The 18,474-nt window shown below is 46.3% G+C and overlaps 1 protein-coding gene across 1 annotated transcript in view; it reads left to right on the top strand.

Annotated features, from left to right (window-relative positions):
- Positions 1–15,321, top strand: part of GCHFR (GTP cyclohydrolase I feedback regulator) — a 65,771-nt gene extending 50,450 nt beyond the window's left edge. Inside the window, exon 5 of the mRNA XM_068130163.2 lies at positions 14,692–15,321. The gene's annotated coding sequence lies outside the window, so the exon portion shown is untranslated. The remainder of the gene's footprint in view (positions 1–14,691) is intronic.
- Positions 15,322–18,474: the final 3,153 nt, after the last annotated feature.

The raw sequence follows: 18,474 nt of genomic DNA, 5'->3' as shown, positions 1-18,474 counted from the left end.
AGGAGAAAACGGCATTTTCCACAGGTAAGGGACTGTATCAGTTTACTGTGATGCCGTTTGGTTTGTGTAACGCCCCCGCCACCTTTGAGAGATTGATGGAGCATGTACTAGGCGGCATGCCATGGCAATCATGCCTGGTGTACCTGGATGACGTCCTGGTACATGCCCAAACGTTCCCCCAGGCACTAGCTAATTTGGACCAGGTGTTCGGGTGCCTCAGACAGGCAGGGTTGAAGCTGAACCCGAGTAAGTGCACTTTGTTTGCAAGAGAGGTGGCCTATCTAGGTCACGTGATTGGCCGCGAGGGGGTAAAAACAGACCCAGACAAAATTAAAGCGGTAGAGGAGTGGCCCGCACCACGTACCATCAAAGAGGTGCGGGGATTTTTGGGACTCTGCTCCTACTACCGGCGCTTTGTGGCGAAATTTGCGGAGTTGGCCCGTCCCCTCCACCGGCTTACGGAGAAGGGGACGCGATTTAATTGGACACGGGAGTGCCACGAGGCCTTCCAAAAATTGAAGGGGTGTCTAACATCCGCACCCCTTCTAGCTTACCCCACTAGTGACGGGACATTTACCCTGGACACGGATGCGAGCCAGGAAGGATTGGGCGCAGTTTTGTCTCAGACACAGGAGGGCGTGGAGAGAGTGATTGGTTATTATAGTCGGGCCTTAAGTAGGCCCGAGAGAAATTATTGCGTCACTCGCAAAGAGTTATTGGCTATGCTGGCTGCCATGAACCATTTCCACCCGTACTTGTACGGGCGGAAATTTTTGGTTAGAACTGACCATTCCTCCTTGCAATGGCTCCTTCGGTTCAAGGAACCGGAGGGCCAAATTGCAAGGTGGTTGGAAAAGTTGCAGCAGTACGATTTTGATGTGGCCCATAGGGCCGGGAAGGCCCATGGTAATGCGGACGCACTCTCTCGGCGTCCTTGTCTGGGGGAAAACTGTAAATTTTGTGCGAGACACGAGGAGAGGGAGCAATTGGGCGATTCCGCCCCGATTCTCGTCGTCCGGGCAACCCGGGTGAGAGGGCCAATTTTGCCACTAACCGCGGACGAGGAATTTGGAGAGTTGGCTTGGAGCACGGCCCAGCAGGAGGATCCTGTTCTGGGGCCGGTGTTCCAATGGGTCAAATTGGGGCAAAGACCAAAGGGGGAAGAGGTCACCCCCCTCGGGGCACAAACAAAGGCATATTGGGCTCAGTGGCAGACCCTGGAATTGAAAGGCAACATCTTGTATCGCAAGTGGGTGGAGGTTCCCTCTGATCGAACTTCCTGGCTGGTGATAGTCCCTGACAAATTCAAGAACGTCATATTGCAACAGGTGCATGGTACCCGCTCCGGCGGCCATTTGGGCAGGACAAAGACAATATCTCGGGTCCGCCGGAGGTTCTATTGGGTGAATATGGGGCGCGACATACAGGACTGGTGTCGGAGATGCGACGCCTGTTCTGCCAAAAAGGGACCAGCACGGAGGATGAGGGCCCCCCTTCAATTACATCAGGTGGGGGCCCCCCTTGAGCGGGTGGCTATGGATATTCTAGGACCGCTGCCCCGCACCCGCCAAGGTAATAAGTATATCCTCGTTGTGATGGACTACTTCACCAAGTGGCCGGAGGCCTACGCCCTCCCCAACCAAGAAGCAGGGGTGGTAGCGCAGGCCTTCGTGGAAGGATTTGTGTGCCGGCATGGGATTCCACAGGAGTTGCACACCGACCAGGGACGAAATTTTGAGAGCAAATTACTAAAAGATGTGTGCAGTCTCCTGTCAATTCGAAAAACCAGGACAACGCCTTTAAGACCTCAATCTGACGGGATGGTGGAAAGATTCAACCGAACTTTAATCCAACAACTGGCACTGTTCACCACCACCCGTCAGGATGACTGGGACGAACATCTCCCTTATTTGCTTATGGCCTACCGGACCAGCCAGCACGGGGCCACCGCATGCAGTCCAGCGTTGCTTATGTATGGGCGGGAGTTACGGGCTCCCGCCGACTTGCTATGCGGTCCCGTGCCAGACACAGTGGTTAACCCGCCGAGGGAGGGGTACGCACGTCACCTAGAGGAAGGCATGGAGCTAGTCCATGCCTTCGCCCGCCGCCAACTCCATCTGGCGGGGGAAAAGATGAAGCGCAGGTACGACGACCGGAGCCAGGGGAGTCAATACGCTCCGGGGATGAAGATTTGGTTCTTTAATCCCCGGAGGCGGAAGGGAAGGTGCCCAAAACTCACCTCCCCCTGGCAAGGCCCAGGAGTCGTCCTGTCGCAAATCTGTGACGTGGTCTTTAAGATCAAAATGGGGCCACGAGCCCTCCCTCGGATCGTCCATGCCGACCGGATAAGACCTTACACCGGCGAGCAGGCGCCCCCGTGGATTGCCTCGGCTTTAGATGCCGAGGCGGGACCCAGTACCTCTGAATAAGGGGGGCTTATTAGTGCCAGAGGACTGGGGGATTGAGGAGCGATAGGCCCGGTGGGAGAGGGTGGCATCCCTGCCACCTTTCCCATGTGTGGGGCAAAGGAGCAATAGCTTATGGGGTGTATGGCAGTGAAAACTAGCCCGGGTGGGTTAGGATATGGCGTGTAGGGATCTAGCGAGGATTGACCTTAGGTGACGTTAAGTTTAGTTAGTGACTGATACCTGTAGTGGGGACGCAGGTAGATTAGTGTGGATGATAATGACGTGGGAGCGCAATAGTTTAAAGGGACGACTGGGAAGCGCAAGTTTCAGAAGGGAGTAGTTAGCTGAGATGATGCCGTGTTTGTGAGAATTGAACAGGTGTGATTGCACAGGTGTGCAACTGGACAGGTGTGTGGAGCAGTGTATGAGTAGTGAGTGTGTGGATCAGCACGAATGCGCTTGGGGAGAGAAGGGTGCAGGTGGCACCAGGTGTGAGCACAGGTGTGCAAGTACAGGTGTGTGGAGAGAGTTGGAGTAAGTGGTACGGAGTGGTGTGCATGGTGCGAAGGTGTGGATGGGGGAAGAGTGGACCCCTTTCACGAGCACCCGGGGCGGGTAGTGTAAGTGTTAGGTAGAGGGTGCAGGTAAATTGTGGTTGGATATTGGCATTTGTGGTGCGGTTGCAGAATGGTGTTGTGAATGGGTGCATTAGTGTTGTGGAAATGGCTGGGCGTGTAGCCTGTTAGTGTGTGTAGTTGGTTGGGCACTCCACCACTGTGAGGATGTCGGCCAGGTGAGGCCGCAGGTGGGCTCTGGGAGCCGGTAGTTGTGAGTGGGTGCCTGAGGATCCCGGGTGTGGATCGGGCAGCCCAGTGCCAGAGAGGGCACGGAGTGGGGAGAGAGCCAGAGGGCCTTCCCCAGGTAGTTAGGTTAGGGTGAGGAGCAGGTAAGCTCGGAGGCAACTACAGTGGTGGAGGTGTGCAGGTGGGTAGACCCACTGGGAGAGGTACACGCCGCAGCCCAGAAATTGTGCGAGGGCACCGGGAGATGAATCGGGGGAGTGAGACCCCAAATTGAAGAGCACCACAGTTTGGCCAATGGGAATTGGTTTTTAGAACCCATAGTGTAAGAGGGCCAATGGTTTGGCCGGAGGAAGACCCCGGGTAGTGTAAAGTTGTTAAAGTCATTTAGGAAATAGTTAGGATTGATGAACCTGTCGCACCATACGCAGCCACTTACCTGTGGTGATGATGATGACTCCACACCTGTGTTTTCTTTGTTTTGTGCAGGAAATGAGATTGCTGTGAGGATTTGTGAGACGCATCACGACGTGGATGAGACATTGGGGTGATTCCATCTCTCCCTCCCTAGGAGGGACTGATGATGAATTGGTAATGGCAAATTTTGATGTTGAGTTGAAAATGGCAAATTTTGATGAGAGTTGAAAATGGCAAATTTGATTGGTTAGGAGGGAGAGAAGACGAATTTGGTTTATGGGAGGAACGGGGAAGACAGTAGGGATGTTTGTTGATTTGTAAAGTAGATGTTTATGGGTAGTGTTGTGTTTTGTGGATACAGTAAGGGGTAAGGGAGGGGCCATGTAGGTTACCTGGTGGGGGGGGGGGCGTACGATAGGAACGTACCTGTCTCACCTGGTTCCCATGTGCCCCCAGTGTGCATCATCTTGTATTGCGTGCACTTTTGCGCCCTTACCACCTTACTCACTTGTTTCTTCTTTTGTCTCCCACCTCCGAGGATCTGGCTTTGGGGTAGAGAGAGAGGAGAGAGAGGTGCTGGCTGCGCAGTTGTGGGCCTGCACTTTCGCTGTTTGCTGCCGGGATCGATACACCATATGGACCGCAATGTTTGTGGCCACCCACAATGGACCGCAGTTCGTTTGCGGCCAAGCACCACCCGGGGATGGACCTATGGGTCAACGTGGCACCTATGCCATACAGGTGAACCACTTTTAGTTGACACCAAGTGCACCACAAGAAGAGCAAGAGACACCTGCAGGGTTAGGGGTTGTCGAATTTATTTTTATACCAATGAACAATGGTGACTGCACCGGATGGTGCTGACTGTGTGGTGGGGTGGTGCTTTTGATGCTGGGAAAGGGTGCTCTGCACGTTATTAAAGGCCGTCGGCCACAGAGCACTCGTGGGTTGGTGTATCGATGCTGGCAAGCGCGCTCTCTCTATGCATAACATCTGCATGTGTTCCTCCAAAGACAGGTCCTGGATCGTAGTGTAAATAGCAGCGTAGTCTTGTAAATAATGCTCCCTACCGGCTGTATGTTTAGTTTGAGGATTCTTTCCGGATTCGGTTATCCTGTGGGTGTGTTTCTGTGAGGAGAAGGGTGCAACGTCGCAGGGGGACATATTTACTCATTTGTGAATATCTGTAAAACTGTCGCACTCAGGGTAGAGTTAATAGTAGAGGGAACTACATTGCGTGCCACACTAAAGTAGGTAAAAATTTATCGGGTCGGGACGCCCCGAGGGTAGAGAAGGGTGCAATGTTGCGAATATGGAATTTGGCCTCCATATCCGCTTGTAAATATTCCCCTATTTTCTCCAATACTCCCCAACTTTCCCCGATCCCCCATTCCCTAGTCCCATTGCATGTAAATAACAATCAGTAGAGCCGACCTTCCCCTTATTCCCCCATTAAATGTCGTGCCCAGGTCCACCGCACCACACGTAGACAACTTTCGGACATCTTCCTAGTTATTCTTATTCTATGTCAGTTAAGGCCTCGTCTCCATTAATTATGACTCTTCGTTGCACCAGAATGTGATTATATGGCATCAGTAGTGAGTTTAGGACCTTTCCCATACCTCCTCCCATCTTCTTCCCCAAACAACAACAATAACAACAACTACAACAACAATTACAACAACAACAGAGGAGATGGCGGCGGAGCGGGGGAGGATGCGTCCTCACACCGGCTCGATTAGCTCCAGACCATGCGCTCCACGGGGTTACCACGAAGGGGCTCCTTGTCAGCTCCTCGTCAAGGGCGGAGCCTGGTAAACCCCCCGCACGCACCCAATGAGAAGCAACGTGCCGATTCCACGAGGCGGAGCTAACGAGCCGAGGGCGTGTCACTCCCCGCCGGATATACGCGGCCACGCGCCGGATGTGACGAGAGATGCGCCTCAGCTTGGAGACTGGAGAGAGAAGCCACCGCCACCCCCAGCGCGACGATACCTCCCCGCATCTCTGGACCGGACCGAGTCGATTCTGCCTTGAGCCAAGAGTGCACCTTGAGCCATCGCTACCTGCCTTTCCTTGCCATCAATCCCCGTGTGAGTCAGCATTTTGTCCCGTGTGTCTGTCGTCTGTCCGGGGTTAATATAAGAGTGTGTCTAAGTGCCTGTCTTCCTGTAATATACCTCTAGCCCCTGTAATCTAACCTTTTCCGCCTTAATATAACCTCCTCCGGAGGTCTTGAGAACTGAACCCCTGGTGTCGTATTGTGTGATTGTAATCCAGCCGGGTGTCTTCTTTTTCTTATTGAGCCAGCGTAGCGCGACTTCGTCAACGTCGAGTATAGTCGGGTAATTTGTGCGGACACGACGGCCATTCCGCTCGGCCCACTTTAACATCAAAGTCGTGTCTGTAACAATATATATAGATATAAAAAAAACTTTTTCTTTTTCTTTTTCTTTTTTTTTTTTACATACACACACATATATTGTTGCAGTTTTGGGAAACCGCTAAGAAGTAATGGCAACCACCACACATATATATTGATGCGGTTTTGGGAAACCGCTAAGAAGTAATGGCAACCACCATACAGGTCCCTGAGAATAGTTATTTCATAGTAGATCATTATCTTAGCCCCTCCCCTTATTTCGGGTCAGTATGTCTTTATGTGTTCGGGAGAGAAAGACAGGCCCTTGACTCATAAGGGATGTTCGGCCAGGCAGATGCACCAGGATTGCATCCACAGTTGTTGATTCAGGGTCTTGAAGGACAGAAGACAGGCCAAAGGCCTCCAGAGTGCCTGCATTACTGTCGCTTGGCCTTGGACTTTGTTGGCTGTGCACATGGGCTCGAGGCTGGACCCTCTCACAGGTCTCTGCACGTGATTCACTCTCTTGGCCGGTCTCTCCCTGCTCTCTGTTGGCTGCTGGACTCACTCTTGGTTCACGTGTACATGACAGAAAAGCCTTGGACTTTGTTAGTTTTGCACGTGTTGATTGCTCTCAGTGCACGGGTTCATCGGACTCTCCTTCCCGCTGCACGTGTGCATGACCTGGACTCTCCCTGTACGTGCCTTTGCCTGCTCCACTCGTCCTGAGGATTGCCTTTACCTGCTCAAGTTTGTGCTGACGATCGCCTTTGCCTGCTCATGTTCATGCTGGGGATCGCCTTTGCCTGCTCATGTTGGGGACTGCCATTTTCCGGCCTGGTGATCGTTGGTTAGGTCCAGACAAAGGTTGTTGAGAGAAGCATCTGGTAAAATTGTAACCATTTTGCTAACAGGATCCCAACGTTCGTTCCCGCACCCTCCTCCCCCGTGAATGTGTGATGGGTGTCCTTGTTGTGTTTATTCGTAGTAATCGTCATAAGGCATAGAATAAGCTACATTTCTGCCTCTTGTCCTTTTTTCTTTCCTCCCGATAAGTTGCACTGAACATATTTGTAAATAAATCAAATCGTTAAACATTTCCTTTCACTCTGTCCGTGAATGTCTTTTCTTTCATTGGTCCGCCATTGCGCAGAACTCGCACCCAGAATAACGATCGGCCGTAACAAAATTAGTATCAACCTGGCGGGCACCAACGGTTGCTCGGCCTTCTAAATTTTCATCCAGGCACAAAAGAAAGTGGTACACCGCCAGAGGGAAGGTATGTTCCCCGATTGAAACCGGCACGTGGTACAAGTAAGCGGAGTTATACGATGGACCCTGCTATTGTGCGACGGACCAATTGGCATTCATAGTTGCTGGTTCGCAACCTGCCGAAGTACGAAGTCATTCATGCGTGGCAGCCTCAGGTCCGGTAAGTTCGGGAGGGAACGGAGGCTAACCCCCTCGTAGTAGACCCGAACCCCGGGCCATAACAATATATATTGAGGTTACCATGAGGGGGTTCTTCAGAACCGCTCCCACACCTCCAGGTCTGAGGCCACCAGACCACGGAAAACAATGTGGATGTTGGTTGGGATAATCAGGTCTAAAAGGGTCCCCTTGTCTTTATGCTGTGTTACCTGTTGGTGACCTGATCACCTCAGCTAAGGAACGTGCCCTCAGCGTTCACCGATCTTCAAACTACTTTACCACCATGGTCGAGTGAGCCATGAGTGAATACTGGCTAAACACTACTGAAGCGAACAGTGGGGGTAGAACTCCCGGCTATCCATTATGCTCACCCCGTGTCTGATCAATGGAAGAAAGGACAAGAACAAAACAGATGGAAAATGCACAACTATTTCTTTACAAAGCAATGGTGTAAAGCACGTTATTTACAGCTCTTATTTCACCAAAGAAAAATCAAAGGCAAATGGGCATGTATTTATCGCAAAACCAATCAAAGTAAAAAGACATAAAAGACATGGAGGGAAGAATGAGATTGAAGAGGATGTGGAAGTCGATTCCACAGGTCGGAAAAAGAGGAACAAATGAGTGGAGGTGAGCAGTGATCCTGGATTTTAGTTTCTCCGGAAGAGGGTTGATGGTGGACCATGTGTGCCCTGCAGAAACCTTGGGGACGGGGCACGAAGCATGGAAAGAGCAAAGGTGCAAGACCAGAAAGGAGATGGTAGAATGCAGAGAGACTATCGACCTGTCTGCAATGCCGAAGTGATAAGCCCATAGACGCAGCTTCATCGCAGAAGATTGCAATGATCTTGATGGCCTTGATGCAATGATAGTTTCCATAGAGTCAAGTTGAGCAAGATGGGAGGCATGTGAGTCAACCCAGAGGGGAGAGCAGTGTTCCAGCAAGTTGAAGTGAAGGCCTTGTTGGTAGATAAGAGTTTATGGATGCAAAGGAAGGGCCTTGTATGATGGAGGATGCACAGTCAGTGGCTGGCTTTGAAAGCCAAGGGTGAAATGTGGTTTTCCCAAGAAAGATTATGGCTGATAGTGAGACTTAAGAGTTTGAATGACTGAAGCTCCTCAAGAGGTTTGCGAAGAAAGCAGATAGGAGGGTTTGCCAGATAGTCCTTTCAGAGAGAGATAATGAGAGTGTGAGTTTTGTCAGGATTGAAAGACACATTCCAAGTGTTTGAGCATGTTGTGATTTTTTTCAAGGTCTGAAGAGACGGAAAGAGGCTGCAGCCTGCCTGCTTGAAGGATGAGGGATGTCACGGCAGATGGTGGAGTCATTAGACTGACGCGCTTGACCACTGACTCCACGATAACCACTGACTTCACTGATTTACTCACCTGCTTTAACCTCACTCAACATGTCATCTTTCCTACCCATAACCGTGGTCACATTTTGGACCTTGTCTGCTCTACTGGACTAATTTTGCACCATCTCTCTAGCTCCGACCTCACTCTCTCTGACCACTTAGCCGTCACTCTGACCATCAACATCCCCACCCCAGCACCAAGGCATTATCGCACTATCAACTTCCGTAAGCTAAACGCTCTTTCACCTACCTCATTCTCATCCACCCTCTCTGAAAAAATGTCCACTTCTCCCTTCGTTGAACTCCACACCCCTTCTGACCTCACTGACTACTACAACCACACTCTCTCCTCCTGCCTTGACCAGCTTGCGCCTATGAAAACCAAAACAGTTTCTTTCACCCATTCTGCTCCCTGGTTTACCCTTGAACTCCACCTGATGAAAACTCGTGCTCGCCAACTTGAAAGACTCCGCAATAAAACAGGTCTCACAGTTCACTCCCAGGCCTACAAGGACCACCTACAACACTATAAAGATGCCCTCTCCCATGCCCGCTCCGCCTACTACTCTCAAATTATCCACTCTGGCTCCGGAAACCCAAAAGCACTCTTCTCTACAATAAACAAACTCCTCAGCCCCCTGAATACCACCACCCAGTCATTCACAGTAGACAACTGCATCTCCTTCCTTTCATTCTTCCAACGCAAAATTGAAAACATCTACAACAGCTTGACCACCGCTGCACCCGCTCCCCCTCAAACCACCTGCCCCCCCTTATCCTGCCATCCCCTGTCTCAATTCTCCCCAGTCTCCCCTACTGACCTCTCTGAACTCCTCATAGGAATGAAAACTGCCACCTGCACTCTTGACCCCATCCACTCCAGCTTTGTCAAGGCCTCCCTTCCTGCTCTCTCTCCACTTATCATTGCAACAATAAACTCCTCCCTGTCTACAGGCATCGTCCCACCGTCCCTCAAAATTGCTGCTGTTACCCCCATTCTGAAAAAACCTGGACTAAACCCCGACACCCTAAATAACTTCAGACCCATCTCCAACCTACCCTTTCTGTCAAAAGTTTTGGAACGCGCTGTAGCCACTCAACTCAAACATCACCTCTCTGCCAATAACCTGTATGAAACATTCCAATCCGGATTCTGCTCCAACCACAGTACTGAAACTGCTCTCCTCAAAATCACCAACGACCTTCTCCTCTCCTCTGACGCTGGCAACCTCAACATTCTCATCCTCCTCGACCTCAGCACCGCCTTTGACACCATCGATCACACCATCCTCCTCACCCGACTTGAAACCACCTTTAACATTACCGGCACTGCCCTCTTTTGGATTAAATCATACCTCTCTGACAGACGCCAGTTCATCTCCATCAATAACTGCAAATCCCCCACTGCTCCCCTCCCCCAAGGTGTCCCCCAAGGTTCAGTTCTTGGCCCCCTCCTCTTCATCCTTTACCTGTCCCCCCTCGGTCACTTAATCCGCCGTCATGGTCTCCAATTCCACTGCTTCGCCGATGACATCCAGCTTTTCATCTCCACCAAGTCCATCTTCACCACCGCCACCCACTCTATCCTGACAAACTGCATCACTGAAATAAAATCCTGGCTTCAAATCAACTTCCTCAAACTTAACTATGATAAATCTGAAATAATCATCATTGGCCCAAAAACGCTCATAAAATCCACCCATAACTTTGCCCTCAACATCGACGGTATCCCAGTATCCACCTCCCCTCACATCCGGAATCTTGGCATCATCTTTGACCAAACCCTCTCCTTCCAAAACATCACTCAAGACCCACCTGTTCAACACTGCATTCAACATTTAACCCACAGCATCTAACCCCTGACACTCTCCTCTCCTTCTCCCTCCTTTTGCTTTAAATATTTCCCTATTGATTCTTCTTTTTTGCAATTGTTTTTATGTTTTGCTATGCATTATGTTTTGCACTCTGTCAAAGCGTCTTTGGGCTTCCTGAAAAGCGCTATATAAAATAAATGCATTATTATTATTATTATTATTATTATTATTAGCAAATAGATGATTTTTAGATGGATTTTTCCAGAAAATAGATGATCAGCAAAAAGAGGATTTTCCAGAGAGTCAGAGAGATCATTGATGAAGATAAGGAACAGGACTGGCTCCAGATCACTGCGTTGGGACACACTTGACAGGGAGAGGAGATGAAAAGATTCTGTTGAGTGCCACACATTGGCTACGAGAGTAGAGGAAGTCAGCAAGCCTTATATGAGTTGACCTTGGATGGCATAGGCGGAGAGTTTGGAGAGCAATGCAAGTTGCCAGACTGTATTGAAAGCACAAGATATGCCAATAAAGACGGCCCTGATCTCATGTCTGAAATTGAGGGCCTCCATCCATTGTTGGTTGAGTATAAGCAGCATGTCCAAGGTGGAGTGAACTGGTGTGACACCAAGTTGGTGATCTGAGATGAGATTGTTGGAGAAAAGAAAGGTTTTCATATCAATTGAGATGATGGATTCAATGACCTTGCTGATGATTGGAAGTAAGCCGATATGTCTGTAGTTGAGGGGACCAGTTTTTGTACCTTTTTATGTAGTGCAGTGATGTTGGCAGATTTCCAAGTAGGTGGAAGATGACCTAGAACAAATGACAGGGTGAAAAGGGCAGAGAGAGGATGTGCAAGACTAGCTGAGCAGGATTTTAGGACACATGAGCTGATGCCATCCGGTCCATTAGCACAGTCAGAGTTCAGGGTTGAAAGAACCTTCTCCATCTTCTCAGGTGCAAAATATAGAGTCCAGGAGCAGTTGGATATGACAGGGAAGGATGGGAACCGAGAGTGAGGGATTGGGGACACAATATTTGGAGGGAAACACCACAGAATTGAGGCATTCAGCTTTCTAATGAGCGGAGTTAGCTGTGGTGCCATTTGAAGAGAGGTAAGGGTTTAAGGGATGGAAGGGGAGCATACCCCAGAGACAGATTTAACAAGGCACCACCAGGTTTTAGAGGAGGGAGACAAGTTTGAAAGTTTATTCTTGATGTTGGACAGATGTTGTTTTCTGGCTCTCCTGAGAGTGGACACTCACTTGATGCTGACTCTTTGGAAAGCAATGAAATTGCCTTCATTTGGCTTTGCCTTCCAGAAAGAGAAGGGAAGTTGTTTCAGAGCAACAGCCTCACTACAGGATTCAGTGTACCATGGGTGGGAAGAATGGTAAGAGAATTGAACATGAGATGGGATGAATCTATGCATGAGAAAGAGCTGGTTTTTGTGGAAGAATTCCCAGGCTGAATTAACATCAGGGGCAGTAGATGTGGGAGACCAGTCCTGAAGAGAGATGGTTGATTGCAGTCCCTACAGATTTGCTTGATTGAACTGCCAGACTTGCCAGCATTGAGTCGGCTCTCTGAGAATACCCAGAGATACGTATGTATAATCAGATGAACCAATTGGAGCAGAGGAGGAGCAGGAGACATTTGCAGGAATGTTAGTCATCACCAATTTCAGAAGGGAGGATTTGCCATTTGGAGAAATCCTGGTTGGGAAGTTCACGGATTGAGTCAGTCCCATGGAGTCACATAAGTAATTTGCTGAAATTCCATGGCTGGTGAGAGAGTTACCAACACCCAGCCAAGTTGCATGGTGACAATGCTTGTTTATGTTTGTTTGAAAGGTGCCAAGTGTGAGTATATGCGTATGTATTTTTGTATTCTTTTTAAGAGTAAATGTCATGGTACCTACACATTTGTTTTTGTTTTTGTTTTTATAGTACATACTCCATATTAGAAAAATCTTTCTGTATTTCATTAAAAATGAACTTGTGAAAATGAAGACCATTGCTCTATAAAATAGACCATGAAGACGTCATCCATTGCATTAGACTAGACGGATTTATGGAAAAAGGCCATATGTAAGCTTCACGGTGCATTTTGGGGTAAAAGTTGGGAACCTCACTTTTTAACATAATTAGGGTATGCTGAATTCGATTAACCCGGTTCCCAAGCCAAATTTTGAGGGATTGTTTTGAGTTTTGAATAAACTGCTGAAGAACTTGGGCATTGGTGAATTCACAGAGCAGACAATCAAATCTGCAGAAGCGTTCGTCTGCAGAATATATAATGTGCACAGAACAACCTCTGTTGATTCAGCACGACATATGTTGTTCTCCAAGACTGGTAAACCAGAAGCAATGTCACCGACAAGTGATGCTCTTCATTTCTATTTGATGCGAGTACACTATCAAGCCATGGTATGGAGAAATGCTCGTTGTGCCATACCTGACCTTGGTGGAACCTGTGGAAATGGGACGGAAACGTGGTGATTCAGGACTAGAGCCTATTCTGATGTCACGGAGTCCAATCCCAGAAAGTTGCCTCGAGATGATTTGTTGTGCATGCCAGAAGCAATGTAAAACTCGACGCTGCAAATGTCGCTATTCAGAGTTGAGGTGCACATCAATGTGTGCCTGGCAGCAACAAAGTGATGATCAGACCCCTTGTATGAATTTGATGTAGTTTGGTAAAACAACATGTGTGACATTCCTGAATGTTTGTGCTTCATGGCCATGTATACTTAATTTTAGAATAAATGGTTGTATGAAACATTGTCTTATTAAAACCATTTCCCATTTTATAGTGTCCGATTTCAATATCAATTTGAATGTCTCTTTCAATATGTCGCCAACCATAATATAGACCAGACTGATTTATGAAAAAGGCCATGTATAAGCGTATAGGTACATTTTGGGGTAAAAGTTGTAAAGTTAAAGTAAAAGAGCTGCATGTATATACGTGATATATAAATGCTTGTTCAAAGAAATTGTCCAAAAATGGCAATTTTGCGGCCATTTTGTTTATGCTAATTAGGTCAAAAACTCAAAATTCGGCTTGGGAACCGCATTAATCGAATTCAGCATACCCTAATTATGTTAAAAAGTGAGGTTCACAACTTTTACCCCAAAATGCACCGAACATTCACATTTCTCAGAAATCCGTCTAATCTACATTGCATATGGAGAAAATGCAGTCAACAAAAGATTGCTGGCATACCAATAAAAAAAACAACCTACTCAAAAAGGGAAGGATGCTTCGTAACACAATTCCACTTCGGAATCAAACCCAGCCTTAACTCAGAGGTCTGCGCATCACAATATACTGAAGGATCATCTAATCTAATCCATGTCACTTCAGTTTTCTGATTACTGGATCTACAAGCATGACCCCAATTATCCCTACCCTCTTGTGGGGTTGGCCAGGGAACACTGGCCAACACTGGCCACTGGCCCCGCTAATTTCACCCCAATTCCACTTTTTTGAAATACCAACTTCTGTCCTGGAAGTCTTTGGTGTCCTTGTGTTTTATACTTCTCCCACCCCCCCCCCCCCCTTCCCACGCCTCCTCCCCCCAAGCCCTCTCCCTCCCACACATCTCCCTGCTCTTAAATGTTGTGTGTTCTCAAGTGTTTGTGTGCTTCCCCTTCTCTTGTCTTCCGCTCCCTCTTTTTATATATTTTGTTTGTCTGGTTGATTTGTTTGTGAAGTAAATGTCAGCTCTTTCACGAGCCTCGATTCAGTATACAAAAAAAAACAAAAAAAAAAACACTTTCGGCCCGAGTCTTTCACGAACCAGTTGGCCAGGCCTGACATTTGACAGAAGGTGACAGGCATTTTTTTTATTTTTTTGGGTTCAGGGTGCCTGCAATAACTTACCGACTCGACAAAGGTCATCCTGTCCTGATTACTTATTGCTATCTGTTATTTCAATCAGTTTGATAATATGCATACCTTGTTCACCATTCTTGAATCATCAATTGCTCTGTAGAAAATTCTGTTCAAGAATGTATGTGTGATAGATTGCTCTATTTTCAACATGAGACGATTTTAAAATTAAATGTGATGATGTTCTGTGACCTGCAGATCAAGGAACGATATTAGAAGGTGCAACAGGCCCGAAATACACGCACATCTGGAATCACATGGAACCAATCAATGAGCATGCGCTGCTTGAAACATAGTTTTTAATGATGTTATAAAGGACACAAACAACATGCACGAATAACTAATGTCGTGTGTTAAACAAAGTGATGTAAAAGCCACTGTGTCAATGGTGGTAAAATTCCGGAATTTTTTTTTTATATGAACAATCTTTATTTTATTTCAATTTAATTATACTCTACATAACCCTACCAGTTGCAATTTTACATTTCTCATGTATATGAAAGTTATTTTAAAGATATACAAGGACACAATATACAAGTCCTTTGATATTTTACACCTACCGGTACATAATATGGTATTGTTTTGACATTTCACTCACTAACTAGAATTGAAATTTAGTTTCCTTAACTACTTAAAAGTGAATTGAGCCCCCCTGAGGCACCCTCTCGTTGTGTTGAGTAGGGTATTACAAAGGCTCACTATAAGTATTTAACTGGCACACAATGCCTAGAACATTACCGACATCTCCCTATCTATTGGTATTCTTCATTTATCATTAATTCATTTGGAAAGAACATATACATTAAACTTTTTAACATATGCACAAAATGGTGGAAGTTTTGACTCAACACACCCCCGCAGCTGACATTCTCATGTCGCGTGTCCCATTAATTAATCTTCTCTTACCTTTTCCTTTTATCTCCCCGAGCCTTCTTTTCCTCCTCCTTCCCCACTCACTTATCTTTCTACTTTTTTAAATTCCCTTCTTCTTCATTAAATTGCTCCTCTGCCCATCTTCAACATCCATAGGCAATATGTAAAGTCTTATTATTTCTTCATCTGTAATTCTCATTTAAGTTATAGTTAGGTTGCCTTGTTTGGTGTTCCTATCTGATATAGGAGGTATCAAGGGGACAAAAATCCCCTTCACCTATCACATGGGGGAAGAAACCTACATATAGGCCTTCCACAAATTTTCTCAATGGTAACATCACTGGTATGGATTACAAAAGAGATGGTTCCCCTGAAGACTTTTTCCCTTTTTCCCTTTCCTTTTTTTAAAACCCATTTTCCCTTTTTCAGACCTTTTTTCCCTTTTTCACAAAACTGACTGTTTAATCTGTCAAACATGAGCTCAATTCACAAAGAGACTTTTATCCCATCCATATTGGTTATTTTAGGCCTGGTGTTGGCTTAGCGGTTAGGGTGCTGGCTTAGGATCCTAGGATCCTGGGTTTGAATGCCGGTCGATCGCTGAATTAACGCCAGGGGGGTTGACTCAGCCTGTCATCCTTCCGAAGTCGGCAAATTGAGTACCAGTTCACTTAGTAATTCCCTGTGTGTCGCAAGAGGCGACTAACAGGGCTGGCGGCAGGAAGGGCATCCGGCCATAAAACATTGCCTCATAAAAGGGGACCACGGTGCCTGACAAAGGCCAACCCCTGCTCTGCGGGGGGAAATGGCCTCTAAAGGTGGTTCTTGTTTCTTCATATTGGTTATTTTATCATAATAGATGTCACAAAAAGTAAATTCTTAATTGTTATCAACATTGGTTTCTACAGATATACGCATTACACAACAGTACATAAAATGAAGCTTAGAAAAAAATCAACTTAATAATCATGAAGTGTGAGTCGAATCAAGAAACAATCCTGAGTTTCCAACTTGTTGCTAAATTGATAGCTCAGATGGATGCACATACTATGCACCCATAATATAAACCACGGTGCCAATGAAAAAAAATATGGGATAAAAAGTTTCTCCAAACTGTCCCTATTTCTTGTTTATTATTTTTTTGTATTAGTGACTGTCCCTATTCACCCGTAAAACGGGGTGAATAGGGACAGCCATAAAAATCCTATTTATTCCTATTTAACCCATATATGGGGTTAATAGGGACTATAAGTTGCTTTTTAAAAAAACAAGAGAACACTTTCAACCCAAATATCAACAAATCAGTATGGTTATCAATTTTCAGCGAAAAGAGTTTCCGAACTTTTTTTCAGTTCGTGTCCCTATTCACCTTGCTGTCCCTATTCACCCCATTTCACGGTATTCAATGACAAAGGACGGACTATAACCGAAACAAGCCCGGACAGGCAAGGCCTGGAAATGTCAAAACGAAGGTTAATGACCTTGAAATGAGATAGAAAATAATGTATAATCAGTTATGAGGTTAGTTAACAACACAATACCGAAAATTCGGTAAAAAAATGAAATGAGAAAAAATAATAATAATAAATAAATAAATAAATAAATAAAATGAAAAAAATAAATAATGATAAATCTAGCTCCGTGGAGCTCGACACATGACATTGGCCTAACCAAATATCGAAACCCCTGTCAGATTCCACCAAACCCTTCGGAGAAGATGTAGCTTGAACTCGATTACCCCCTAAAAAGACATCTTTTTCGGGCGTGGCTTCGCCCACAATAGGCGCAATACGCCCACTCTCGGCAGAACACAACTAGATCATGATATCAACCTCCCACCCAAGTTTCATCAAGATCGGATGATATCATCAGGTAGTTATGCTGCGGACAGACACACACACACACAGACAGACAGACACACACACATGACGAATATAGTGGTCACTTGATAACTCGTGAACCAACAATAGACCTAAATGTAACATCGATTTGTTTTTGCTCCTTAGTGTTAAACCGAATTTGTTTTATTTGTGTGTACAATAAAATATATGATAGCATACTGTTGTTTTTTGCATCCACTTTGCTGTGTTGGCAATAATTGTGCTGAGCAACACTCTCCTGACACATGTATATTCAAAGAACCCACAGATCCCTGCATGTCATGGTGCTATATATGTTCGATTGGCTATAGGTCTGTGTGCTGTATATAGGTTTATGTTTGAAACAAGAAAACACATATACACGTGCACGCACAAGCATGGCAATACAGATTGTCGGCCTTGCCTAATACAGCATGTTCCAAAAAGACACGGCCAATTTTTGGTTGTAAATATATTTAGAACCACAAATGATACAACAATACCCTTTAGTTTATATGACACCGAAACTCATACAGTTTTATATGAGTCATGCCTTGCGTTTGCGTTTGGGTACATCATTTGGTTTGAGTTCCTGCAGAATCTAAACCTTATAGGCATAAAGCTTCAGTCTTTTATGCAAAATCCTGTGTACAGTGGTGGTTGGTAGTCCCAGTTCTCTGGACGTGGGTCGGATTGATTTTCTGGGACGTTGTTGAAATGTTTCACGCACTCATTCAACGTCTGCTACACTTGTGCTTGGTCGACCAGTTCTTGTGTTTCTGACAACTTCCAGAAGCATTCAACCGCTTGTACTTCTCTCTGATACTGGTCCGCAATGGCGGATTCTTTCTATACGTTTTACGGAAATGACGCTGAATTTGTGTGTCAGCTCTCATCTCGATGAACCATTCAACGCACTGAGATTTCTCCTGTGGAGTCGCCATTTCCCTTTACATTAAACCACCAGACCTGAAAATAAAGAAAACTATGAGTTTCTGTATTATGTAAAACAAAGGGTATCGTTGTATCGTTTGTGGTACTAAATATATAAACAACCAAATTTGTCCACGTCTTTTTGGAACATCCAATGTTATTACTTATCCCCACAATACTTGCCATGGACCATTTGTCAGTGATGGGTAATGCGGTGTCAGAGTTCAAAATCAAGAGTTGTACCTTTTAGAGCTATAGTTGTAGCTACAATTTGTCATTTGTTCGGTGCTGGTGATAACCGCATACTCTTTGCAAA

The sequence above is a fragment of the Myxine glutinosa genome, chromosome 1 (assembly GCF_964187855.1).
Source record: "Myxine glutinosa chromosome 1, kmMyxGlut1.1, whole genome shotgun sequence".
Classification (NCBI taxonomy): Eukaryota; Metazoa; Chordata; class Myxini; order Myxiniformes; family Myxinidae; genus Myxine; species Myxine glutinosa.
The sequence above is the reverse complement of the archived record's forward strand: the minus strand, read 5'-3'. Positions and strand labels throughout refer to the sequence as shown.